The sequence below is a fragment of the Accipiter gentilis genome, chromosome 28 (genome assembly GCF_929443795.1).
Source record: "Accipiter gentilis chromosome 28, bAccGen1.1, whole genome shotgun sequence".
Classification (NCBI taxonomy): Eukaryota; Metazoa; Chordata; class Aves; order Accipitriformes; family Accipitridae; genus Astur; species Astur gentilis.
In genome coordinates this window covers 5,664,697-5,676,590 of record NC_064907.1, presented here as the reverse complement: position 1 = coordinate 5,676,590, position 11,894 = coordinate 5,664,697, and the positions used below count along the sequence as shown (strand labels likewise).

At 37.8% G+C, this 11,894-nt stretch overlaps 1 protein-coding gene across 7 annotated transcripts in view; it reads left to right on the top strand.

Moving 5' to 3' along the window:
* Window positions 1–44: 44 nt before the first annotated feature.
* CNST (consortin, connexin sorting protein) overlaps window positions 45–11,894 on the top strand; it is a 53,932-nt gene continuing 42,082 nt past the window's right edge. Inside the window, exons 1-4 of one of the 7 annotated variants that reach the window (XM_049830836.1) lie at window positions 45–174; window positions 901–1,059; window positions 2,059–2,155; window positions 9,762–9,887. The gene's annotated coding sequence lies outside the window, so the exon portion shown is untranslated. Of the gene's footprint in view, window positions 175–363; window positions 1,060–2,058; window positions 2,156–3,476; window positions 3,638–9,761; window positions 9,888–9,913; window positions 11,779–11,894 lie in introns of those variants that run through there. The other 6 variants (XM_049830838.1, XM_049830835.1, XM_049830833.1 and 3 more) reach the window with 6 other exon arrangements.

The window sequence follows — 11,894 nt, the reverse complement described above, 5'->3', positions numbered from 1 at the left end:
TCTAGCGCGCTTCCGCTCTATCGTTGGAGGTCTCTCATCCCGCCGTCTTCTCTATGGTGCCAGCCCTGCACCGCCGGGAGCCTGCGGCAACGGCGGCGCGGCAGGACCATCCCCCTCACCTCCACGCCATGCCGGGTGGCGGGTCCCGGCCGCCCGAGCCGTAACGGAGCTGAGGTGAGCTGACGGGGGCTTATCGGCAGGAGGCGAAGGGGAGATGTTTCCCTCGGTGCCGCGCACCGCCGCCTTCCGCTCGCCCCGGCCGCGGCCGCGGCCGGGGGCTACGGGGCGGGGGAAAGGGGGGGTGAGGGCCGCCGGGCGGGCGCCGGGAGGGTGCCGTCCCCGCCGCCTCGCGAGGCGGCGGGGACGGCACCCTCCCGGCGCCCGCCCGGCGGCGAAGCTCCGCCGTGAGGCGACCGAGCGAGCGCGCGCGGGCGGCGGTTAAACGGCCGCGGCGCGGGGAGGCCAGTACCGGGCAGGCAGGGCGGGCTGAGCTCTCTACCCGCCTCAGCCGGGATGGCAGGTGCCGGCGCTGCGGTTCCTTCACCCGGAGCGGTATCTCTGGGGCTAAACCGAAGGGATAAGTCGTGTGGCGGCCGTTGGTCGTCGAGGAGCGGGGGAGGTTTCGGCCGGCAAGAAGCGTTTTGCCGGGCGCCGGTGGAGGGATGTCTGCTCGGTTTGTTGGTGGAAGTCCCAGGAGCTACGTATTTAGTTTGAGGTTTGCCTGGGTGTTTCTCGGGAGTCTTTGATCTCCGCGTCTGCAGCTAAATAGTCACTCGGGGACTCGGTTCTTTGTATCGCCCTGCTGCCTTCAGCAGGTGCAGGATCCTGCTCTGGCCCATCTCTGACAGCAGTCCTTATCGGCTTCTTTCTGCCCGATACTGTCTTGCAATTACGTTTTAGGTAAAACCTGTAATTCAACAGCAGCGACAATGTCCTTTCAACGATTTCCCTAATGCCTTAACAAGAAATAACTTTAGAATCATCTTCAAACCGTATTCAAGTTCTGTGAAACTGGAGTTCGTCCTTCAGGGATACTGTGCTAAAACCTGTCAGTGGCAGGTGAGTGGCCATGGTGTGATAGAGTTCTGGCGAAGGGGAGAGAGAATCCTCCCAAACGTGTTTCCCCGCTCCCTGTCTAGTTTGTGCAGAAGGCAAGGGTGATCTGGCAATCATGGAGCAGACTGGTCTTCAAATTAACGGCTCAAAAGTAGACTTTCTGTATGATTTTGTGCAAAATGCTTAATTTCTTGTATCTCATTTCTCAGTTTGTAAAGTAAGAAATTAACACGTGCCTACTTACTAAACAAAGTCATTTTGTTTGACGTATCTCTATTAAACAGAACCTGGGACAGAAAATTGTGGCTTTGCTATTCTCTGGTGGATCTGCATGTGGCATGAGGAGGGGCTGCGCTGAATTTAGGAAAGATTGCAAATGCCTTGTTGAATGCAGCAGTTCTTCATATCTGCAATTTATTTTCAAATACTCTGCTCTTTTACTCTGAGTGCTGTAATAGTCTTTCCTGTGCCTTAAGGGAAATGTGCAGACTGTTCAGCTGGATGATGGGATAGACCTCAACCCATTTTTAAACTGGACTTTATGTTTTTAATAGCTTTTTCCCTCTCATTAATTAGTCTGATAATTCAGAAATTCATAGGACTTTTAGAACATCAAGCAGAACTTGGTTTTCTTAAAGCAAGTGTTTAGTAATGTCCTAATTCAGCATTCCTTATCAAAGTTTATTGATAGCTATGGCCACGGAAAGGTTAGGTGTGTTGTATTCCATATATTTTTAAGGATAATTAAAAAATTTGGGAATTTTTTGTTGCCAGTCAGAGTATTCGGGAGTGCTAGGGTCATCTTTGAATGGGCTGTTCAGAGTAATTGAGATTATTCAGAGAAGTGTTTGCTAAGTAAAGCCAAAATGCCCTGACATTCTTTATGCACTAGAAATGGTACACTTGTCTTCATATTTGTATTTACTTTATCTTAGCACTTACCTGCATTGGACCATAGATACCTATAGGATAAATTTATGATTCTTTTTTTTCTTTTCCTAGAACTGCCAGATATATACTGAATTTTGCATGCATAAAGGACTACCTCTTTCTGACCTGGTCATTATCCTTGAGAAACTGATGAAACCTTAGGAAAATGGTAAGTGTTGTACAGTTTTTGTTTAGAAATTACAATGCAGAATGTAGTGTTTAATACATTAAAGTGTATCTCAAGGACATTTGAACAGTTATTTTTAATGGCTGATTGTGGCATATATTTTCTAATTTAATCCAGCTAGTGCCACATGCAAATATTTGAATTTAGTCTTACCTCATAGAGCCTTATGTCTTTGTAATTTAAGTGCATTGTTGGGTGCTCTGAAATTATCGTTTCCTCCTAATTATTGTTTTTTTTAAATAAATCAGAGAAGGAATCAGAAGGGTTACCTGTTTGATTGGATTCCAGCCTATGCTTGAACCACAAGAGCTCATTAGTTGTATGGGTCAAAAAGATCAGTGAAGAGATTTTTTTTTTTTTTCTCAATGCTTCTATATGTCTTTTGCATTTACTTTTATTTGGCTCCATTTAAAGTGTAATTTTTAAGTTAATATTAAAGCATTAGCCTTTTAGTATTATTTTGCTATGTATTAACCACTTAACCATAGTAAATATTTACAAGCATTTCTAAGTAAGGGGGAAAATTGCAGTAGTACATACATCTTAATGTCAGTTTTTCAAACTCTTATGCCCATACTTCATTTTAAGTACAAATTCAGTAGAATTCCCATCTTGCACAAAAAAACCCAAGAGGTATGTGAATGGAAATTTGCAGGTTCATAATTTTTATTGTCCTGTTAGTGATACTTATTGTTAGAGACTCCTATTTTGCTCAGAATACAGATTAAGTTTGCTAGCATATAATTGTTTCAGAAACTCTTTATGTTTCTGTTTTATTCGCCATAACCCATTTTATCATTAACTTATTGTAAAATATAAGATTTACTATTAATATTGATTGTTCTTTTTTTTAATTATGCATCTACTGAAAGGCTTACCTCTTACCAAATACCACCTCTAATGTGAATTTTTAAAAAAGTTTTAAAAAGCTTTAAAAAAAGCTTTACAAAAACAGAACTGATGTTCAGAAAAAGAGCTGAAATAATCACTTAAATATATTAGCTTCAGTAATGTGAAAATAAAATAATCTGCTATATGCTTGAATTGGCAGAAATGTCTCTGTGCCTTGCTGAGATGCAGGATGTCACAGAATTATTGTTTTCACTTATTTTATTCAGCATACTTCGCTAGTCTCGTTGTATTACTTTGGACGGTGACCAAGGAGAATAGTAGGAGGAGTGGTAAGAGATTTCTTCGAAAGTGCTGTAAGCGCTGTTTTCACAGGAAAATAGTCTCTAGGAAGAATTATTTTTTAAAAATCAGAAGGTAGCCTCATTCTTTTGTCTTATTCCCTTGTTATCAGTGTCCCCCACTCCAAGCCCATACCTGCACAAAGGAAACGTCTCAAGGACTGAAGTAGCATTTAATCCTATGCCACAGTCTGGTTTGAGATCCAGTAAGTTTGCAGCCTGTGGGTTGTATTGGACATCTTCCTTCAAAGTGAAAATCAGTCTTTATGATGAGGTCAGCAACAATTGTATTTAGAGCCAATCAATATGCTTTATAAACCTTAACTTACTGCTTTTCTAGGTATAATCTGTTGACAATGAAAAATGCTTGGATGCTTGGATTTGATGAGGGGCTGCGTGGGGAGTGGAGGTTTTTTTGGTATTGGCCAAGCTATTAGTAGTAAGGGAAATAAGAATCCAAGGTTCCTTGGAAGCCTGCCTGCTCCATGTGACAGTGTAGCTTCCAGCCTAGCACTGAAAACCTGATTAATAGGGAATTACTGTCCATTAAAAGTGGGCTAGATCAATTGTGCAGATCACTGGAGAGTGAGTGCTCAGGTACCAATTAAGTGAAACTATCAAGTTAGTTCTCCTTTGAGATTGTTTTTGAGCACTAGGTGTGTGGTCATGTATGTTAGTATAAGCTTATTTGGAAAAAAAAATGTTAAACCACTCCTCCTTTGCTATTTTTTCTGTTGTAATGACATGCTGTTTAATAGGAAAGCACTTTCACACCAGGTGCAGATTGACTTTGCAGACTTACAAACACTGCAGCAAAGTTCACAGATGACAAAAGAGCCATTCAGCACAAAAATAAACATTTTTAAATGAGCTGATGCCTCGAATTCTGTCCCTACTGATGCTAGTAAGAGTGTCCATGTCTTATTTTCCCTTATAATGAACACTAAGTAGCAATATTTTTGACATTTTCAGTGGAGAGGCAAAGGGTTCTGTAGTGTGAAGACTGTTGCATAAGTTGTGTATCGTAAGGCATTTTGGCAGGGGTACAAACTTTCTCACTGTACTATATCTGTTCTGTGTATACAGAGAAACACTGTCCCTAGGGCTATCAATCTGGCATCTTTCATCAGCACTAAATTTACTGCAAATACTTTTTGTGTGCATGCAAAAAGAAGTGCTATTACATCTTTGTGGACAGGAGTAAAAACATTAAAATAGGTGCATCTTTTGTTTATTTCTCTCAGAATTCTTCGTTGAATTCTGAGAAGCACATTCTACTGACTCTCAAATTCACTCAGCCTGCGTTTGTGTGTGTATCTTGTTATAAGTCTTTATTTTGAATGCTTTGGCAATGTTATCTTGCTCAATAGCTTGTCATGCTAAAGATTTTTTTACTCTTTTTTTACTTATTTATCTACTTACAGTATAATTGTGATGTCTTTGAAAATGTGTTGCTGACTTAGAAGTGTAGAGGAGAAATGATGTTAGCGTCAAATATTTCTGTATACAAATTTTGGTGTGTTGCACTCTTGCTTTTTAGGAACAGAATTGCTTAGGAGTGTGAAGCTTTTTCTACTGTTTTTTCCAATACACCGCACCATCTGTCCAAACTGAACTAATGTGTAGCCTTATAATGTGAGCTTTAACACTACTTTTCTCTGTCCATGGGATTAATTTAATTTTCTTATTTTGTTTGGAAAAATAATATTACCCTGCAGGACAAATTGAGATTAATTCAGAATATCTTTGGGATTTAAAAAAAACCAAACAACTAATCCTGGTGTTTGTTTTATCATTATAACATGAGCATGTTAGGAAGATTTTTAGGTTCAGTTGATGCGTATGTCATTGAAATAATATGGAAGTTTGTAGTGTACACTTTGGAGGTTCTTTCTAATGGCTAAAACTTGGAATTTTGTGTGTTTTTAGCCTCAAAGAGAGGGCGTAATAATCTTACCACTTTAGACCAACATTTCAGCTGGACCTGCATCACAGTTCAGGTGTTGTTCATTCTGTTGTTACAGTGTTACAGTTGACTAATGGCAAAATAAACGAATTGGGGGCATCTGTTGAGAAAATTACAAGTTTCTAAGTTGTTCGGTAATATTTTGGCATCTTCCTTTATTCATGTCTTTATAAAATAAAGTGACATTCACAGTGCAAAGCTTATACATTTGATCCCAGGAAGACTTTATGACAGCTGGCACATAAAATTACCCTTTATCCACTGTTGTTTGGTAGCTGCTTAGTTTCCTATGTGGATTTCTCTTTTTCTCATGGAAGACTATTAAAGTCTACTATTTTAGCACTGAAATATGACATCATTAGTACAAGGAGAAATAGTAATCATTCGGTGTCTCTGTAGGCTGTAAATCTCCTCCTGTCTTTGTATAATTTAAACTATCTTAGTTTGGGTTTTAAATGAAATTAGTTTTTACCCTCTTACAGTACTGATGCTAGGTTTTATTAATGTTTGTGATATTTGGGACTTTCCAATGGAAAAATGCTTTTTTTTAATGGAAGCTACTACTTAAAGTGGTCTTGATAATAAGAGTTTTCTGAAAAACTGATCTAAAACAAATTAGATCTCTGTTTACAGGCTCAGGTATTACAAACACACATTCAAATTCGAATAGAAAAACTGATAACTGTGTGCTTCAGAAAACCTCTCCAAGATATATTAATCAAAAGTATGCGTAAATTATTAGAGACAGCTCATATAGCTAGTATGTGTTTACACAATTAGAGCTGAAATGAATTACCTTTATAACTTCCTGTTGGAAAGGGGAGAGTTGAAACAGTACTCATGGCTAAATTCACGGGTTTAAGTGGTCGCAGCTTCACCAACTTCAATCAAGTTACACCAGTGATTAATTTTGGGGAGATTGTGATTTGTTTAACATAGGCCTTCTGGTTTATACGTGACTGAGTTCTCACTCATGCATTTAAGGGCAAAAAACTTGATCAAATTTTAGTGTCTGCTTTGTACCTCTTTACAGTCCATGTATGGTCCCCTTTACCACAATATCTATTTCACAATCTTTTTAATGTATTCATCTGTTACATCCCTGTGAAATAAAGCAGTATTTTGCACTTCAGGAATGCATTAAAGATGATGTAACAGTTTGACTGACTTCATGGAGAAGGTTCAGAGCAAAGAAAGGATTTTATCTCAGTTGTTTGTATCTGACACTGAATAATGTAGAAACGAGACCATCCTTCCCTTCTAAAATACAAAACCAACTGATGGAACGTTTTGGTAGAGCTGCTGGATATTCTAATTCTCTAATGATGACAGTTATTGAAGCTCTAACAATTAGCTCTGTTCTTAATTAACGTTCTATTGGACCAACAGGTTTGATAACAAGAATTGTTTTGTAAATTTTATGGACAGATTTCCATTCCATTTGTGATTGCTTCTGGTCTTGATGTGATTTAGGACCTAAGTGAATATTTTCAGCATGCTAATTTTCTTTGTATTGATGAGGGCTATAAAACTTGCTCATCTCTCAGGTAACAATTACGAAATTCAATCTCACTATGAAATTCAACTGTCAGAAAGTCTTGAACACTCTTGTTTCTTCAGATGGGCAATTTTTAGATAATTGCCTCCTTCTTCTTGCATCTCCATTTCAAGGGGCTGTTTTCTGTCATTTCTGCCTTTCCGTACATGTTTAAAGTTGTTACCTGAGATCACGAGGGATTTTAGATCATTGTGCGCTTTTTAGCTACCTCTTATGAGGTGGTAGGATCTATTGGCTTTCTCAGGTCCTGGTAAAGATTTGGGTAAGAGTGAGCTGAGCTGATCAGTTCTCATAAAAGTAGTCTGTACTCATTTGTAGGACTTTTTTTTTTTTCCGCCCCCATAAGAAAAAAGTACCCATCCTAGAAAAGATGCATAAATTTGTCTAGTAGGAAGTTTTGAATTTTTGTTATACTTTGTAATCAAATTTGTACACATGTTCTGAAGTGTAATTACAACCTGAGAGTTGTTCAGTTAGAAGGAAAACATAAAAATCAAAAAAGACAAATTACTTCTCGTAAGACTTAAAAGGGGATTCGTGCATCCCAAGGCAGGACCAGCTACTTGTAGGTTATTCCTGACCAATGTTTGTCTAGACTGTTTATAAAAGTGCTGCAGTGATGAGAGTTCTCTATCTTCCTAAAACAGTCTATTCTACTGCCTTTCTACCCTTACCCGAGGGGTGTTCTAGTGTTTTGCTGCAGACAAGAACAAAAAAAGAACACATCAAGTGGTGAGGTCCTCTTCTACTACCATTCAGTGAAATTTGTCCTAATGAAGCTTGAAACCCAAAACTTTTAAGACACTTGGGGGACTGATCATTGTGTATTTTGAGTGTGAAAAAGAGCTTGTTTGTGTGAAATTTTCATCTGAACTCTGTTGTATGTTCTAATAAAAGATACTATTTGTTCCCAGACAAACCTCTTGCATTTGGCTGCTGACTGAAACATATTTTTATAGTAATGTTAAATGTGGAAGTAGATTATGCCTGGCAGTATGTTTATCATTGTTTATTAAAGCTGTGAATAAGCAGTATGACTAGGAAGCTTACAAGTTGAAAATAGCATGTGAAATTTCCTCTCAAAACCTCACTATTCCTGCTGTTTATAGATGTAAAGATCATCATGCCTTTAAATGACACTGCCACTTGAGAAATGTCATTTCAATGTCAGAAAATGCCAAACCACCAAACTGTTCATGCTCAGACAGTTTTGTAAATTCAGTGAAACTAGATAAACCACTCCCGTGTCTGAATACTTCCTGGAGAACAGCAGACTTAACACATTTGAAGAGATAGACCTCCTAATCCATATATCTGACACAGAAGCAGAAAACACGTATAAAGATATTTTTACCCCTAGTTTCAAAGGTGAACATAGAGCAAACTGAACAGTCAGGAGGATGTTAATGAGATTCTCTCATAGAGAGGCTATCCAGTAATGGGATTGTACCTAAGACTATCTTGAGAAATTATGAACTACTAATAAGTCCATACTATAAGACAGCACAACAGCATGGTAATTTTTTTCTGCAGAGATGTCAGGTTGGATAATGGAAGTATACACATAAATATTTTTATTTCCCTTTCTTTAGAAACAGCGGCATTCCAACCATTAAGTGTTGCAAATAAAACACAATGCAGAGCAGAATTCTGCTAGCTGGAAGTGGTCTGGCTTTGTGAGATATTTATAGCTAAATGAATTGCCTATCTTCTTTATCTGCTGTCTCTTTGCCTCCACAGCAAATTGTGTGATGGTCAAGTACATCTTCAACAGCTAGTACTTGTGTCTGTTTTTCTGTTGGTTGTGGTGAGGCACTCTGAAGCAATCTGGTGAAAATATTCCAGGTTTCTTTAGGTGTATCTTGGCTTCCACATCAGCAGAAGCAGCAAACAGTTGTAGAGAAATCGCACTTTCTCAAAAGAATATATGGGCTTTTTATTTATTAGCTCCTGTAACAGCATAGTAGGTGTTGATGTTACATGTAGTTTTTAGATAGTGCCATGTAGCTACTCTGTCATGTAGAGTTTTCCCCCCATCGCTGCATCTTCATGTTGGTAGTAAATGTAATTGTTCATAAAATGAGATCAACGTTCTTCCTTTTATGTGGAAATCAATGTGCAATAATAAGAATTTGCAGTACATGTTTTTATTTTGTATGGTCATGATAGTTTTCACATTGGTGTTGATTTGTAGAAGACTATTTATCAATATGAAATGAGATACTAACACTTGTGGTCTTGTAGTGTATCTTTACACCAGCTATCAGAAAGATCAACAGATTTATTCTTTTTAAGAAATATAGGGGTTAGGTTTAGCCACTTTTTAAATTTCAGTATTTCTACAGTTTTCCTTTTTTGTTCTAGTGGTAGAAGCACCAACTCTGTAAAGATAATGGTTTAAAAAAATCCTATTTCCTCTTCACAGAAGCAGCATGATTATTTTTTTTCTCTAGGACTTGTGAAGCTGCTTGTATTAAAAAAAAAAAAAAGACAAAAAAAAAAATGACAAAAACCCTGCAACAACAAAGAAAATTAAATTCCCTTGATCCTGTGTATTATTTATTTTTTATCTGTCCTTAAACCTGAGACTTGCTTAATTTATTCTTTAAATGGATGGGGATTCCACAACATCTCTAGACTGTTTGGTTGTTTATATGGCAACCTTTTCTAGGTTGAATAATTGTTACCATGTGTGGTGCTGTCCCTTCCTCTGTAATGCTCTTACCCTACTATGATCTAGGTTCTCTTACTTGTGTACATCTTGTTTTGTGTGTATTGTGCACAAAACAAAAATACATAGCTGTAATTGATTAGTGTCTGGTAGGGCATAATTAATTCTCTTGTGCCTGTAACACTTTCTGTATTATATCTCAGGAGAAAAAAACCACTTGGACCTGTGGTCAGTTTTCTGTTTGGTATCTATGAGATACTTTTCCTCAGAACAGAATGACTGGTTAATCCCCGTTTCATATAGATGTGCTTCATTTAATTCAAGATACGGTGAGTTCTGTTCGTCTTAGTGAATTTCACATTATTCCTTTTGGAGCACTTATTGCTACAATTAACTTTTAATTAAATCCTCAAAAATACTTAGGACTGCTTCTAACTGCAGATTTTATATAGCTATTGTGTTTTATCATGAAAGTCAATAAAAAGTTTGAGTAGAAGCAACACTGGGAACCAATCTGAAATGCCCTTTCAATCTGTATACAGCAATACAGGTGATATAATGGGGAAGCTGACTTTCAAAGAATTAAAAGATTTAAATCTCTCTAATTAACATAGAATAATTAAATGGCATGAGAATGAGAGAGGGGAAAATAGTGTCTTTGGCAGAGGAGCTATATGAAGACAGTCAAATGGAATAAAAAAATGATTTGCCATAAACTTTTTGAATTAGAACTTTTTTAGCCTTTTGCCAGCAGCTATAGGGTAATGATCTTGATCTGTTCTGTAAGATACTTCTGAGATCAGTAAATGAAATACTATGTTATATATTCAGTAAACATTCACAAAACCCACCAGCTTCACAGGATAGAAGAGCTGTGTTAGTATGAAGGTTGGGGGGAAGGAGTGAGTTGTTTGTGGGTTTGGTTTGGTTGGGTGTTTTTTTATTGCCATCTTCAAATTTCAGCTGTGCCAGGTCAGGAGAGATCCCAGTTCTTCTCTTTTTTTCAGAATACAATCCAAACAACTGTATTTAAGGCTGTGTTTCCTTAGTAAGTGTAGATGGAAGAAAGGCTCTCTACACACACAAAAATGAGCAATGAAAAAAGTTGTTGATATTATATGAAGTACATGAAAGAGAACACTGAAGAGCATGGGCTTTTTAAATTTGAAATTGACCTAAAATATAAGCAAGTACCATGATTTTTCTGTAATGCACATACTGTTTGTCCTAAAGCAAAAATACAACTAATTTCTTCAATACGGACTTTGGTTTTTAGCCAGTTGGCAAGTATTTTCCATCATATTTTTGATTTGCGCTGTAATCACCATGATTATATATGCCAATTTCATGAATCCGTGTGGCAACTGGAACTGAAGCACTTTCATTCATCGGCACCTTTTAACAGAGGTCAGCACAGGTCTACTCAATATTGTCTTTTATTTAAATTTTGAGCAACAAGTGAAGGGAGGAAAGATGTGCCTAGGAAGAAACAAACATTTTTTTTCTTAGCATGTTGTTTGTGTGTACAATTCATTTTGATGGCAAAACAATAAATATAGTAACTGCATGTTAATGGTCTGTTAAATACAATCAAATCACTGGTGATTTTAATTCCATTTTTGTTTATAAATAAGTGTTTCTACTTGTGTTTTTAGACAGAGCTAAAGTTCCTCCTCATGGGATTTAGCTTCACTTTGGTACCTGCCTAGTGCCTTGGTAAGGTCAAAAGGAATAGCAGGTATCAACATTGAAAACCAGGAAGGAAAAAAGTTTCATCCGTTGCGGGGGGGAATCCTTTTAAAAGATTAAGGCCATGACTGCTCTACATTCTTTGAACTAGCTCTTTCTGGATTTTCATTCTCTAAGGAGTCATAAGCACTGTAGAAAGGAATAGATTTTCAGGGCTACTTTTATTTGGAGAAGTATTGAGTTTCAAACTATAAACCAAGAAATGTTGGCCTGTGCTAGCTACAGAAGCTCTCTAGCCCCTCAGCTAGAGAGGGACTATCATCTTAGCCACATGTTAAAAGGAAATGAGTTAATATTTTCTATCAAACTGTTAGCTTCCGCTATAGAAAATGTCACTTGTCAAAACCGTCTTTTCCTCATTTTGCACAATCTAATAGGAAACACCTTGTTCAAATGCATTCACATTTCTATTTCCCTGTGATAGCTGTTGAAAGGATAAACTTTTCTACTCATAGACACAAGAGAGTGGTGGTAGGACATCCTGATTTTTAATTATTGCTGTTAAAACTAATTCCTCATTGGCTTTGGGCAATTTATTTCAACCTCTTTTGTTTGATGTATCATTTAATCTATGAGCTGGGGAGGGC